We start from the raw sequence: 14,795 nt of genomic DNA on the forward strand, positions 1-14,795 counted from the left end.
AGAACCTCTGCCTCGAGCTTTCTGGTGTTTGGAAAGTGGTTTCTTCCCAGCGTTCCCCTTCCCCACTGCCACCCTCAGTCTTTCTCTGACAGTTCTCATCTGAGTGGTTCTGATTGAATTGGGAAGTTTGGCCCAGCATCCGGCTGGTGCCCACCTTCAGAAACGGCTCTGCAGTACCTCTCTGGTTGCCCTGAGGACTCAGGAACTGAGCAAGGCCATTCAAGCCTTTGGAGGGCCTGGCCTCGGGCCTGGCAGGCACTGGGCCCCCCTCTTTCCACCACCCACCCCTCTCCCTCTCAGTGGCCAGGGGAAAGGCAGCTCCATTACCACTCTTTTTCTCTTCTTTCCTCCCTGCTGTGATAGAATCTGCCCTGAGCGGTCAGTGCCCGGCCAGCTCTCAGGGCCCATTCTAATGAAGGTAACTGAATGCCCGGGCAGCTGAAACCGGCCCTTTGCAAAACAGCCAGGGGAGGCCTGCCCTCGAGGGCAGAACGTACCAGCTCTTGTTTGCCTTAGCCTGGCATTAGAGACGGGCTGGGCCCTGCCGTGTGGATGGAGGGGCCCAGAAAGGGGAAGGGGACAGAGAGCAGGTTTATTTGGGGTGAGCTGGGCCGGTTCATTGCAGTTTGCTCTCAGTGCTTTCAGGAGTTGCAAAAGCAAACAGTAGATTTGGGTCACAAGGGGGTGGGTAGAGGAGATGGTAGGATTAACAAGGATTCTGCCGCCAAGTGCTGGGGCTCAGGGCTCTGGGCTCTGGACTTGGGACCCTTCTGATCAGAGCTTCTGTTTCCCTCCTTCCTTCCATCCCTCCCTCCCTCTGCTCAGAACCCACAGCTGCGAAGCTGCCCTTGGGCAGACACATGTCACCACTGTCCAGGGCTCCGTTTCCTAGACTCGAGAGGCCTGCAGCAGAGTGGAAGGGCTTGAGAGGCAGGCAGGCAGGCCTGCATCCAAATCCTGGCTCTGAATGTCCTTGGGCAGGTCACTTAACTGTTTTGAACCTCAGTTTTCTCATCTGTGAAATGGGAAGAGTAGTGCCTCTGCTCTGGAGCATCCAGATTTTGTGGGGCCTGAAGCTCTTACAATGTGTGGAGTCATCCTTAAGGTGAAGGATCTTGTTGTAGCTTCCTTTTGCACACTTTACAAAGCACATGACCGTCTGAACACACTGGCAGGGCCCCTCCGGAGCACATAAGTGTCCTAGACGTTTGTTTCATTAGCTTCACGTGTACACATCTACCTGGTAGGACTATGAAGGATCAAATGAGCTAATATGTGTGGAACTCCTAGAACAGTGCCTGGCCCAGAGTAAGGCCCTCGTAAGTGTTTTTCTGATTTTTTTTCCTTTAATTAATTAATTTATTTTGATCTGCATCGGGTCTTAGTTGCAGCGTGCGGGCTCTTTGTTGCAGCAAGCAGGCTTCTCTCTAGTTGTGGCGTGCGGGTTTTCTCTCGTTGTGGCGCATGGGCTCCAGGGCGCATGGGCTCTGTAGTTTGCGGCACACAGGCTCTCTCGTTGAGGTGCACGAGCTCAGTAGTTGTGGCACACAGGCTTAGTTGCCCCATGGCATGTGGGATCTTCGTTCCCCAACCAGGGATCAAGCCCACATTCCCTGCACTGGAAGGTGGATTCTTTACCACGGGACCACCAGGGAAGTCCCCCTCGTAAGTGTTAACTTTTAGTCTTATTACCTCTCAGGGTTGTCGTGAACATTAGGTGTGTACAGTGTTATGCTTGCGGCACCATGCTCGGTACTGGCAGATGTGTTCATTCACTAGCTCACCTAATAGTTAGTGCACACGATGGGCCGGGTCCGTGTTGAGGTCTGGGGTCAAATGGTCCCTCCTGGCGCTTTCAGTCTGGGAGGGGTAATAAGGCCATCAGTTAATTACACAAATACGCAATTCCAAATGGAGTGGTGATGGTGTGAGAAGGTTAAGATGTGCTAGGCGATCTCTAGGGGAGAGAAAAATGAAATCATTTGACTTGGGATATAAGGAAAGGCCTTTCTTGATACATTAAACGAAGGAAAGGATTCTTATTACTTTAATTTCAGCACGTCCATCATGAAGGCAGTCTGGCACAGTGACCAGGTCCAACTAGAAGCTAAACAAATGTTGTCTTGTTTGATCCCCTAGACAACTCTGAGATGAGAGAATGGAGACCAGGTGGGAGAGGTGGTCTTACCTGAGCTGACATATGTACTCAGTGGTAGAGCTGGGATTCAAACCTCCACCCAACTGCCTTCCTGCTCTTTCAGCTACACCACATGGCTGACACAAACGCACAGATGCCCTTGTAGGCTCATGTGACCTCAAGACGTTATCAGAGGTCACACTACCACTACTTCCAAAGTGGCTGTGACCTCCCTGGGGTATCAGACTCCAAGAGCAGTCAGTCTCCCAGACTTGGAAAGCGCTCCTGGTGTCCTCAGGCACCTGCATCGTGAGTGTAGCCCCGCAGGCCCAGCTCCCATGGCCATAGACGCCAGCCCTGTCCTGGCTTTCTGGTCTACCCACTTGGTGCACTTATTCCTGCAGGGGCCATTGATGCTCTTTCACTTGTTACCTTGGAGGCCTGGAGGTGCTCACAGCGTGAGGTACAAGATGCACTCAAACCATAAGACAGAGATCAGAGTTCAAAAAACAAGTAGGGAAGCAGGAGGAGCCCAAGTATTGGGCCCAGAAAACCACAGCAGGGGAATAAGCTTCTTCCTGGGTTTGACAGGCGTGGCAGAAGGGGGGATAGGAAACATCGCGCCCATGATCCAATGGAGGGAAGCAGGTAGGCAGGCGCGGGGCAGGATGGGGCCAACATTCCTTAAGCACCTACAATGTGCCACCCACTCTGCTAGGTGCTAGAAACCTGTCATTGAGAGATCCTCTTAGCAATCTTGGGGTAGGTACTTTTACCTCCATTTCTCAGATGTGAACACTAAGGCCCAGAGTGTCATACTTCTATTAGCCCGCGTTAAAAGCTGAAGCAAATGTGTTAAAATTATGTGTGACAAGAGTATGTCTGTGGGAGACGAGACTTTTTAAAAAGTGTCCAGGGTTGTAATATTTGTGCACGAAACTCAATGCCAGGGTAGTAATGACAAGCACACTCATATTGAGGTCGTGGGAAGCAAGCGCTTTAGAGACCTTACCGCACGAGACAGATACAATTTTATTCCCATTTTACAGCTAATGGGACTGAGGCTCCGCTGTTAAACAGGTTGCCTGAGGTCTCCCAACTGGGAAGTGGTGGATTTGGGACCCACAGTCAGGTCTGTTGGAGAGGAGAGAGGCAGCCGTGTCCTAGTCCTGCCCTGAGCGGGCTCTGACAGGAGCCGGGGAGCTGACGGACCGAGCTGAGGTCTGGGCGACAGAAGCAGTGCCAGGTGTGAAGATGAGAGTTGCCACCCGGTTACCGTCCAGCTGGCCGGCCCCTCGCCTGGCACCTGAGACGGCAGGCAGTGCGCCCTGCTGGCTGGGTCCAGACTTGTGTCCGAAAGCAGTTGGCCGTGCCAGGTGGTGGGGCTCCTTGGCTTAAGCCCTCAAACGCTGAGTCACAAAGCAGGAAAAAGTCCACTCACCGGAGGCCGAGTCCCCAGACCTTGGCTGAGAGCTGCCCTGGGGCGGGCTGGTGGAGAGACAACCCAGTCCATCCTGGAGGAGCTCAGCCTACGAGGATGTAAAGACCCACAGCGATGCATGCTCCAGCTGTACCCCAGGAGGGGGCAGCGGATTCCGCCCTGGGGGGCGGGGGGCAAGCACAGGGGACTGGCTGCACCAGGCTGGGCTTTGAAGGCCGAGTCCTGCTAATCGTCCCAAGAGCTTCCCTGACACCTCCACTGTGTGCACCCAACCGTCTCCACCTCCAGGCCTCCCACCCACCCCGGATGGGTCCCGTTTCCTGACAAGGCTCAGCCATGCACTCATTCCAAGCTGTGTGTGGGGCACTGGAGATCCAACTGGTCCCTGCCTCCAAGAGCTTTATTCTAAGGGGAGAAGGCAAGACCATACCCAGGAAAATTGTCAGTAATGTAAATGCAGCCAAAGAGAAGTGCCTTGACGGGACTTCCCTGGCGGTCCAGTGGGTAGGACTTCGCGCTCCCAATGCAGGGGGCCCAGTTTCGATCCCTGGTCGGGGAACTAGACCCCACATGCATGCTGCAACGGAGTTCACATGCCGCAGCTGGGAAGCCTGCGTGCCGCGGCTAGGACCCGGCACAGCCTAAATAAATACGTACTTTTAAAAAAAGAGAGAGAAGTGCTTCGAAGAAATTACAGAGAGTGAAGGGGAGGGAGTGAGCGGGGGGGGGGGGTTCTCTCTAGAGGGGACTGGGGGCAAAAGGGGAGGGAGGGGGGTGAGGGGGGGGGGGGGCCAAAAGCAGGGAAGTGTAAAGGTCCTGAGGCAGGAAAGAGCTTGGTTGATTTGAGAGCTGGCAAGAAGGCCACCGTGGCCGGCGATGGAGACGGGGGGGACTGGAAGGTGGATGGGGCAGAGGCGCCTGAGAGGAAGGGGCCGGGAGGGACGGGGTGGGGGAGTATACGGTTTATCCTGGGTGTCATGGAGGCCAGGTGAAGGTTTTCCCTTGGGAAGTGACAAGACCTACTTGGTGTTTTAAAGAGATACCCGGGGGTGGGCGGAGGGGGGCGGGTGTCAAGACAGCGCTGGCATCAAGGTGGCCAGTAAAGTGGCTGTGCGTTCGTCCAGGGAAGAGGTGGTGGCAGCTTGGCCAAGGACGCTGACAGGCAGGTGGGTTGGGTGGTGAGAAGAAGTGAGCTTGGCTGATGTTTCAGGGAGGAAGGAGTCTTGAAGGACCAGCCTGCGGTTCTCACCTGGGCTCCCGGGTGGATGCTGGTGCCCTGTGCTGAGCTGGGCTGCAGGGTTGGGAGGGGGATTGAGGGAGGCAGTGGGTTCGGAGGGAAATTCAGCAGTTGGTTGTGGATATGTGACTCAAGATGCCCACTGGAGGGTGAGTTGAAGACGTTCACATGCAGCGATGTGCGTCCAGATCCCCTTTAGGTCAGAGCCCCTCCCTCGTTCTCCCATCTGCCAGGAGCGCCGGCCGCAGCAGGCCCTCCCCAGGCTGCGGCCAAGGCCCAAGATTACAGACCCTTCCTGGGGGCATCCTGCATCCCACGACTGGTCCATGTGGGGATGCGAGGGTTTCGTCCCCTTGCCTTTTTGGGGGGACCGCTCTGAAGGGCCATCCCAGCGCCAGAGCAGCTGTGGGGTCGTCTGAGACCTCATTAACAACCGCATTGCTGTCCGCCTCTCCCTCTGCCCCGTCCTGCTTCCCTTGCTGCGTTGATCCCTAACTCCCTCCTCGGTATACTTCCTCCACGGATGATTGGATACAATAGTTGGGACCTCAGAGGAGAGGTCCAGGCTGGACATAAACCTTTGGGAGCCCTAGGAAAAAGAGAAATCACTCCTTGGGGAAGAGACCAGGAGGGCCGGCATCCTAGAAGCCAGGCTGAAAAAGTGAAGGGGACAGGTCCACTGGGTCAAGTGCTGCAGTGAGGTGAGGACCCACGTGGCTCTGGTTTATTTAGTTCCACACTGTGGGGTTTAGGGAGGGATTTTCAAAGCCAGGGCATAATCTGGTATGGAGATGAGCTAGTGGAGAAAGGGACATTGGTGATGCAGAGCGGCTGGGCGTGAGGTGGCCGCAGGGACAGAGAACCTTCAAGGGGGCGGCGCCCAGGATCTGAGGAACGGGGTCCATCTGGGAACCACGTACTGCAGCGGTCAGAAGGCAGTTAAGGCACCTGCACAGGTGGGTGTGCAGCCCTGTGGAGGGGACAGGAGGCGGGTCTCTTCCGGTCGCTTCTATTAAGCACAGTGTCAGTTGCGTGTGAGCAGTGGGGAGGCAGTGCTGGATGGAAAGGGGGAGAACCGACTTAGCCTGACGGCTCCCAACTAGCAAACGGCAAAGGTGTGATTCAAACCCAGCCGGAAACTAACTTAAAAAGCCTGGGCTCTGGGCTTCCCTAGCTGGAAAAAGCACAAGGGACAGCAAAGGTGTCAGTTACCCGGTCGGCAGGTGATAGAGGTAGCAGCAATACAGATAGGTATGGAGCTATCACGGTGCTAAGTACTTTTGTGAATCGCCGTCAGATGCATGCTCTGCTATGCCACTGGCCTACATCTGTAAGTGTTCTTCACGAGTTATTTCATTAACACTCAGCTCCCACCCTGTCCCTCAGTCACCCCGTAACACAGATACAGTTGATCCTCATTTTTTGCAGATTCCATATTTGCGAATTTGCTTACTCGCTGAAATGTATTTGTAACCCCCGAATTAATACTCACAGCGTTTTCGTGCTCATTTGCACACATGCTCAGAGATGAAAATTTGAGTCGCCCAACTGAGGTCGAGCAAGATGTGACTCTACTTTTTAGCTCATTGTGTAAACAAGTGTCCCTTTAACAGTCTTTTTAGTGCCATGTTTTTTGCATTTTTGTGGGTGTTTTTTGGGGGGTGGATTTCGCTGTTTAAAATGACTCCCAGATGTAGTACTGAAGTACCGTCTAGTTTTCCCAAGTGCAGCGGGGCTATGATGTACCTTATGGAGAAAATACGTGTTAGGGAAGCTTTGTTTAAGCATGAATTATAATGCTTTCGGCTGTGAGTTCAACGTTAATGAATCAACAACATCTAATAACGTGTGTCTTTAAACAAACACGCATAAAACAAAGTTATGCATTGATTGGTTGACGAAAATGTGATCAGAGGCTGGCAGGAATTGACTTGAACGCCAGCTATGGGAAGCAGAGCTGAAGCTTGAGCCTGGCTGGCCGGGCGCTCGAGCACTTCCCGGCCATGAATGTGGCCTTGTGGTCCAGTGAGACAGCAGGGGGCCCGGCCTGGAAGAAAGGTTTCTTTCTCAGGGCAGCCCGTCCCTCCCCTGCGCTGGCCTCCTCTGGGCTTGGCCTCACCAGTGTCTGTACCTGAACACAGCGGCTCCTTCAATCCATCTGGCTGCAGCCACTGAGCCCTTCCAGGTTGCGGTTTTCCCCTAAGTGGGAGAAACACTGACTCAGTGTCCTGGGGCCAGGGCCTTTGGTTTCCCGTTGCCGAGCCCGGCCCCAGGAGGGAAGGCACAAACGAGGTGTGTGTGCCTGAGAGGGAGGCCAGCTCCAGCCTCCAGATGAGCCCAACCCGCCAGTTTATTCAGGGGCAGCCTGGCCCTCCCCAGCCCCCTTCACTCATGGCCTCTCATCGTGAAGAGCCCACAGCCCTACTTTTGTCATTTATGGGGCGGCTTGTTTGTTGTGGGTTTGGGGTGTTTTTTTAATCTCCAGATAATGTAGGAGAAAATTGTGTGGGACTGTGATTTCCAAGTAGAATTACAGGCCCTTCAGGATATGTCCTTCCGACCTTAAAAAAGATGTAAGGTTGTGTGCATCCACTCCCAGCCTTTTCTAAGTTTTTCTCCTCTCAGGAGCCGGCTAAATTCCCGAGATTAATAACCTTCACCCTGGAGCATCCCTGGTGCAGGTCCTAAGTGCCGGCTGAGAACAGAGATGCAGGGAGAGCTCACAGGACTGTGAAGAGGGGCCGTGACCATGGAGAGGGGGGCTCAGAGGGCCTCGGGGCCCCACCCTGCCAGAGAACAGATGAGGGCAGGCGGTGGGCAGGCTACAGCCCAGATCAGCTCTGGGCAGGGTCGCGGTGACCCAACAGAGAGGGCAGCCTGGCTGCCAAGCTGTAAAACCGAGAAAGGAGCCTGGGCTTGTGTTTGGGACTCATTTTAAACAGCCTCCGCACTCCTGTGGGGAGTGGAAAGAGCTGGTACAGAATCCCACAACCCTCCCTGAGCCTTTGTGTACAGAAACTGCCGCTCAGGGACACAGCTGTCACAGCAGCCGAGGCAGCGTTTAGACCCCAGCATCTCAAGAGTGCGGGGCTTCTCTGATGACTCACACAACCAGCACACACATGTGTGCACATGTGCCGGTGCCTGGCAGGGCACCCTCACCCCTCTTAGTGCACAGCCCTGGGTGTCCAGTGGTGCTGGGGGGAGGGGGGAGGGCGGCGCTCTGCATCCCCTTCTTATATTTCCAGGTGGCTGGCCTGTGGTTTCTGCTCAGTGAATGTTGTTTGAATAAATGAATAAACGAGTGAATGCATGAATGAATGGCCTTGGTTCCACTGTGGTTGCTTTGGGGAAGTTATTTTACAAATCTGAGCCGCCCTTTCTTTGGTGCATCAGTCTCTGGGATCAGCTCCCTGGGTCTGAAGCCTGGCTCTCCACTTATTGGCTTTATGTCTTTGAGTAACCTCTTTGAGCCTTAGTTTCCCCATCTGTAAAATGGGGATAATACCTGCCTCATAGGCTTGTTGTGAAAGTTAAATGAGTTAATGTCACGTGAAGCACTTAGAACAGAACCTCACGCACAGTAAGTGTCCTGTAGGTGTTTGCTATTCGTATCTTTAAAATGAAGATAATAACATCATGTTGTTGTGTGTGTGTGAGTGTGAGTGTATGTTGGGAGCCTGGTGCATTGTTTTCCCAAGCGTGTTCCTTCCAACACCGAGTCCTTTTGTTGTTAGAAGTTAAATGAGAAGAAGAGATCCCGTCCAAAGCTGGACAGCCTTGAGAAAACCCCAGGTTCAAACAAAGCGAGGAAGGTCTCTCTCCTGCTCATGTGCTCTGTGACGTCCCCAAGGGGGAACCAAGAGTTTCGCCTGCTGATTCGACCACAGAGCCCATTTTTGCTTTCACAGTAGGATGGGGGCTCCACAAAATACATTTTTGGAAGCAATAAATATTTCTTTTTCTTTTTTTTTTTTTTTTTTTTGCGGTACGCGAGCCTCTCACTGTTGTGGCCTCTCCCGTTGTGGAGCACAGGGTCCAGACGCGCTGGTTCAGCGGCCATGGCTCACGGGCCCAGCCGCTCCGCGGCATGTGGGACCTTCCCGGACCGGGGCACAAACCCACGTCCCCTGCATCGGCAGGCGGACTCTCAACCACTGCGCCACCAGGGAAGCCCAATATTTCTTTTCTTTTAAATTTTAGTTCTTTTTTATACAGCAGATTCTTATTAGTTATCCATTTTATACATATTAGTGTATACATGTCAATTCCACTCTCCCAATTCATCCCACTACCACCACCACCCCCGCCCCGCTTTCCCCCCTTGGTGTCCATACGTTTGTTCTCTACATCTGTGTCTCTATTTCTGCCTTGCAAACCGGTTCATCTGTACCATTTTTCTAGATTCCACATATATGAGTTAATATACGATATTTGTTTTTCTCTTTCTGACTTACTTCACTCTGTATGAGACAGTCTCTAGGTCCAACCACGTCTCTACAAACGACCCAATTTTGTTCCTTTTTATGGCTGAGTAATAGTCCATTGTATATATGGAATTGCATACAGTACAGTAGGGAGCCTGACAGGAGGCCAATCCCGACAATACATTGTGTTCCTCACAGCAGCATAATTTATGTTTGAGGCATGGAGATCATGAAGCCAAGGAGACATTTACTCTCAATGAAGGAGAGGGGAAGACTTCACATGGCAGTTCACACCTGAGTGGGGTTTTGAAGGATGAATAGGAGTTTGCCTAATGGACAGAGGAGGCAAAATGTTTGATACTCAAACAGCATCCCCAGTCTACTCTCAACCACCACCCCTTTCTGGGGTCAGTGTGGACCCTTCTGCCATTAGTAAGCTTTGTGACTGTAAGTCATTTCTTCTCTCTAGGCATAAGTTTTCCATTTGTAAAATGGGATCCCTTCCAGCTTTAATGTGCTGTGATTTCATGTCTATATCGGCCTAGATGATATTAATTTCTAAAGAGTTCCCTTATTTGCAAAACACTTTCCAAAAGTTTTTGACATTCTTTTAATGCACAGCCCAGCCTTACAAAGTTGTACTCTCTCCATTTGACTGAAGAGGAAAGTGAGGCTTGGTGAGCTAAAGTGACTTGCCCTTTGCCTATAAGTGGCAGAGCCAAGCCTCAAATCCAGGTCCTCGGACTCTGAGTTTGGGGTTCCACACGACCTCTAACTCAATTCATAAGCCTAAAATCCATCTGTGGGTTGCACATAAATGATCCTTGGTGGATCACTGGCCTCGCACAGGCCCTGTGTCTGATATTACTGCTGACAAAGGGGGAGAAGGAGTGGAGACCATTGTGCGCCGAGGATGCCAGGCTCCACCTAAAGAAATAGCTTAAGGGAAAGAGGTAAGCAGGGTGCCCTGTGAGGGGTGGAAGGCAGGACCTTGAGGACTGATTGTCAAGGGAAAGCTGTTTTAGCCAGACAGCAGGGTAAAGTCCAGGACAGCAGGCAGGGGCTCAGCTGCTCTTTCCAAAGCAAAAATTGGTGCCTAAATCCAGGGCGAAAATAATCCCCTGCCCCCAAAGTCTTTCTGTCCTGCTTCGGTTTCCTTCATAGCACGTGTCATGGACATCGTCCATTCATTTATTTGTTCATTGTCTGACTTCCCCCACTAGAAAGCAAGGGCCACAAGAACTGAGACTATTGATTACAACTATATCTCCAGCTGGAACAGGGTCTGACCCATGGAAGATCGTGATTAAATATGTGTGAATGAATGATGGAATGAATGAATTAATGAACGATGCCTTGCCCTGCGATCGCTCCAACTCCTGATGTAGTCAGCAAGCCTTTGGCAAAATATTCAATTGTTCCCAAACTTTGCTGCATTGCAGTCACCTGGGGATCTTTAAAAACGGCTGGTGGCGGGCGGGGGGCTGGGGGGCTGGGGGGGGTGGGGGGGAACTTCCCTGGCGGTCCAGTGGTTAAGACTCCACGCTTCCACTGCAGGGGGTGCACGTTCGATCCCTGGTCGGGGAACCAAGATCCCACATGCCACGTGGCACGGCCAAAAAAACAATAACAAAAACAAAAACGTCTAACGCCTGGCTTCCACCCCAGCCACTTGGATTCATTTGCTCTTGGTGTGACCTGGGCATTGACTTTTTTACGCTCCCCAAGTGAGGTTAGTGTGCAGTGCAGTTGTGGAACTGTGGCTTTACTGTTCACTCCTAAAATCAGCGATGTGGGCTGCCAGGTCTGGGAGGTGGTAGGGAGGGTGGGGGGAGGCATTTGAAACAGAGGGGACTTGTTTATGCTCTCAAGGGTCTGCAGTCACCTGATGTTACCGAGAGTACAGGAAAGGGAAGTTTTCCCTCCTTGTCCTCTCCCGATGCAAGTCAAAGAAGACCTTGTTCCATTTCCTCCTCACCTGCCACCACCTCCTCTTAGATGATTGGATGAGTCAGAGGAAACGAGGTTCTCTCACCATTTTCCCCTCTTATTGGGTTTGTGTGAGTAAGAAAACCCATTGTTTACGTCTGCACAGGTTGACAAAAATAGAGCTCAGCCTTTCTGAACACTCAACCCAGTTCTAGAGTCAGTAAGACCTGGTCCTGCCCCGTCTGCTCCATGTCCAGCCAGACATCACGCAGGACCCCAGCCCCCAGGGCAGACTGCTGAAGGCATCCTGGCCAAAGGACAGCCACCAACCCCGAGGTGTTTGCCAGTGGAAGGGGGCTCATGTTTCTGGGGCTCACGCCTGGTCCAATATGTGCTCCTGGGAGAGCGTGTAGCTGTAGGATGGGAAGTAATGTGCTGTCCAAACCGCAGCTTTCCAGAGGAAGGGATGGTCCCAGATGCCTTCTCTTCCCTGCACAGTGCAGACCCCCTGGACAGGCCCCTGCTGGAGTGGAAGGGCTCTGTTTGTTGCAAGCAGCAGATTGGGAACGACTGGGAGTCGTTGTTTGGCTAATGTCAACACTGGGTAATGCTCAGAGAGCTCTTTCCTGTTACAGTGACGCCCTTTATGCTTAGCCTGGCCTTCCATATGGCCCCAAACACGTACAAAACGTTGCCTCTTTACACCCTCTGATGCTGAGCTAACTCCTGCGTGGTGACAGCAGAAGGAAAGTAGACATAGGTAGATAGCCGGGGTACAGAGAGAATTTACTAATCTCTTCCCTCACCTGGATCACCCAGATGACCATATGTTTTCCGCCCCCGTAAGTTTCTGGAGGATCGTTAACTCCTGCTTGTCAGCGTTCTGTTGGCTTTTCTCTGGCTTTGGCATTCAGCATCATGGGAGTATTCTTGTATCAACAATGGCAGAATCAGTTTCCTGACATAAAAAGAATTAATCAGAGGGACTTGCAGTCTAAAAATTACTCTTGGATACATTCCCTGGGAGAGGGTTTCTGATTTTTTTTTTAAGCCTTTATTTATTTTTAAAATATTCCTTTATTTTGGCTGTGCCAGGTCTTAGTTGCGGCATGCGGGATCTAGTTCCCCGACCAGGGATCGAACCCAGGCCCCCTGCATTGGGAGAGCGCAGTCCTACCCACTGGACCACCAGGGAAGTCCTGGGTTTCTGATTTTAATGAGATTGTTCTTTCTCTTGATAAGACAAGTCAGACCCCTTAGGAGACTCACAGCACCAGGCAAGCACTGTGAGGGAGTAACCTCCCTGCCACTCCCCACCCCCAGCCTGTCTGACCCCATCAGTAGGAAGGAGAGGGTCCGGCACTGGCAGTCAGGAGACTGAGTTTCAGTCCCTGTTTATCTGGTATCTCACTGTGTGGCTTTGGACAAATTCCCAGCCTTCTCCGAGCCACTGTCTTACCATTCATAGCATGGGGGACAAGTACTTTTGATACTTACCCAGAGAGTCTTCCTAGCTTAACACGGTTAGAGTCTATGACATCTAAAACACAGCTATGCTAAGGGACCAGAGTAGCTAACTCAAGACCCTCCTTGTCCCAGCCTCGTAGGTGGGGCTGTCTCAGAGACAGAACTATATTGCTTAATAACTGTGTCTCAGGCCCCTCTTGATCAGATGACACTGAGTCCTCCATGTGCCCTAGTCTGGGCTGGAGCCCTTAGTTCCCACATTCCATTTCAGAAACAGTAGTTCCCCACACCCCCTCCCGCCCGCCCCAAAACTATCACTGCTTCCCTGAATACTATGGAAGATGACAGGGCCTCTCCAGAAAGTCAGTGGCCTCAGTTCTCCTGAGAATTCTAATCCTCCTGAGGTTCTAATCCTCCGCCTAGTTCCTCACCAGCTTCTTGCCATATGGTAATTGATAATGGCTACTGTATATTGAGCACCTGCTATGAGCCAGGCCCTGTTCTAAGTATTTTATGGGTCCTGATTATCTTCATCTTCACACCAATCCTAAAGTGTGTATCACTATTATCTCCCACTTACAGATGAGGAAACTGAGACACTGGGAATTAAACCTGTGTGGAGTCATCCAGCTACAATGTGGTAAAGCCAAGAAATGACCCTCAGTTCTGGCTCCAGAGCTCTTGCACCTAATCACTGGGTCAGACTTGGGCTCATTCATGCCACTGGGAGTAACTCGCAGCTGGTATTTATTGAGTGCTTGCAGCTCAGGAGGCATTATAATAGCTACTTTTGTTTTTGTTTTTTTTTGGCTGCGCGGCATATGGATCTTAGTTCCCTGACCAGGGATCAAACCCACGCCTGCTACATTGGCAGCGCGGAGTCTTAACCACTGGACCGCCAGGGAAGTCCCCTAGGCACTACTTCTACCATTCCATTTACACCTCACAACTGGAAGAGGAAAGGTCTTGTTTCCATTTTATAAAGTTGGAAAACTGAGGCTCTGAAACATTACATGACTTCCCCACGGCAAATTGTAGAACTGGCAGGCTTCAACTCAGTGTGTCCGATGCTAATGTCTTGTGACACTCCTCTCTGTCATGCTACTTTTCAGGACAAATACCTAGAGATGCTCCCCACCCCCCCAGTTTGGGGAAAAATAAAGAGGGACCACTAGCAGCCCCCATCCATGGAGCTCTGGACCGTGTCCATCACGCTCCCCCCTGATGGGGGTAGGGAAGCCAGGTCTGACTCTCCACTGACCTTCTCTGGGAGAAAGCCAATGATCACCTTAGGTTTCTGCTTCTCTTCCCCGGTTCTGCGTGACCCTGTCGCGTGACCTGCTTTCTGGAGCCCCACACTGCTTAGGGGCAACATGAGATGCGGAAGGGTAAAGGGGAAGCCGAGATAGAAACCCTGAATTCAGCCCCACCCTAAAACCTCACCTAAGGCAGCTGAGCTAAGGCCTTAGGTTGGAGCTGGGAAGGCAGAAAGAGCAGGCCCAGGGTGCATGGGCTCATTCACACACCACACCTTTGATGAATGCCTAAGATCAAGTGTACCCACTGGGCCAGGGTGCAAAACAACCCATGAGGTAGACTGTGCCATTCCCATTTTACAGATGAAGACACTGAGTCTGAGACGTTATATGACTTGTCCTAAGACTGACAGCTGGCAAATAGGATTCAAACCCAGGTCTGTCCGATTCCAAAGCCAGTGCTCTTTCTGGTACGCCACAGCGCTCCTGGGTGTTTAGGGACTGTGGGGGTGGACACAAACTAGGGTGAGAAACAACAGCCTGTGGCCTGCGCACATAGATCTCTGAACTGCAGGGCATAAACAGGGAGGAGAGGGCCAGCTGTGATGGAGTTTCCACCTCACCCACACTACCCCAGCCTCCCCCCCCACCTTTAGCCCTTGCCAGGAGGCCCCCCTCTGACTAATACTGTCCTTTTTGGAGAGTCCCCAGCAGGTCTGGGAACCCCAGTGGGATGCTTTGCCTCAGAGACAGGCCCTGGTAAACAGAAAGGTAGCTGGGAATTTATTTGCAAGGGAGATACTGGGGAGAAGGAAGTTGAGAGCAGAGAGCCAGAGACAAGGGGGCTGAAAAGCTGTGTGTGTGTGTGTGTGTGTGTGTGTGTGTGTGTGTGTGTGTGTGT

The 14,795-nt window shown here is 52.2% G+C and overlaps 1 protein-coding gene across 1 annotated transcript in view; it reads left to right on the forward strand.

Annotated features, from left to right (window-relative positions):
* The window catches only part of RAB11FIP4 (RAB11 family interacting protein 4), an 80,290-nt gene that overhangs the window by 25,648 nt on the left and 39,847 nt on the right, over positions 1 to 14,795 (forward strand). The window lies entirely within an intron of this gene.

This window comes from Monodon monoceros, unplaced genomic scaffold, assembly GCF_005190385.1.
Source record: "Monodon monoceros isolate NGI ecotype Baffin Bay Population unplaced genomic scaffold, NGI_Narwhal_1 Super_Scaffold_9, whole genome shotgun sequence".
Classification (NCBI taxonomy): Eukaryota; Metazoa; Chordata; class Mammalia; order Artiodactyla; family Monodontidae; genus Monodon; species Monodon monoceros.